Source organism: Myotis brandtii, unplaced genomic scaffold (assembly GCF_000412655.1).
Source record: "Myotis brandtii unplaced genomic scaffold, ASM41265v1 scaffold3659, whole genome shotgun sequence".
NCBI lineage: Eukaryota > Metazoa > Chordata > Mammalia > Chiroptera > Vespertilionidae > Myotis > Myotis brandtii.
The window spans coordinates 27,853-28,649 of NW_005364060.1; positions in this window are offsets into that span (position 1 = coordinate 27,853).

Sequence of the window (797 nt, forward strand, 5' to 3'; positions counted from 1 at the left end):
AAGAATACTCTATCCAGCAAGGCTATAAATCAAAATTAAAGGTGAACTCAGGAGCTTAGCAGAAAAATAAGGCTAAGGGAGTTTATTACCACCAAACCAGCAATGCAAGAAATGCTAAAGGAACCATTGTGAAAAGAAGAAATAGAAAGGAAAGAAGGAACACAAGCATACAGAATAAAAATGCAACAAACAAGTACCTATCCTACCTAATAGAGTAATATGTAAATTAACTGTCACTCTGCAACAAAGACACGACATGCATGTTTTCACGGAAGCGGACTTAACAGCACCATTTGCTATACCCCCTTTGGTAAGTCCCCTTTTTGGTGGCCATCTGTGTTAGTTAATTGCCATAATCAAGAGTAAAAAAAAAAAAGAAATTTTTCTATCTCTATGATAGGCAGGTTCTTACAACTTGGAGCAAGGCAACTATCTATGATAATAAAAGTGTAATATGAGGGGCAATGAGACAGGCAGGCAGAGGCAGTTAGGGGTGAACAGGCAGGTGAGCAGTTAGGAGCAATCAGACAGGCAGGCAAGTGGTTAGGGGTGATCACTCAGGCAGGCAGAGGCAGTTAGGGGTGATTAGGCAGGCATGCAGAGTGGTTAGGGGTGATCAGGCAGGCAGACAGAGGCAGTAAGGGGCGATGAGGCAGGCAGGCAAGCAGTTAGGGGTAATGACGCAGGCAAGCAGAGTGGTTAGGGGCGATCAATCAGGCCGGCAGGCAAGCAGTTAGGAGCCAGCAGTCCCAGATTGTTAGAGGGTGCAAGCAGGGCTAAAGGACTGCCCCCCCCCC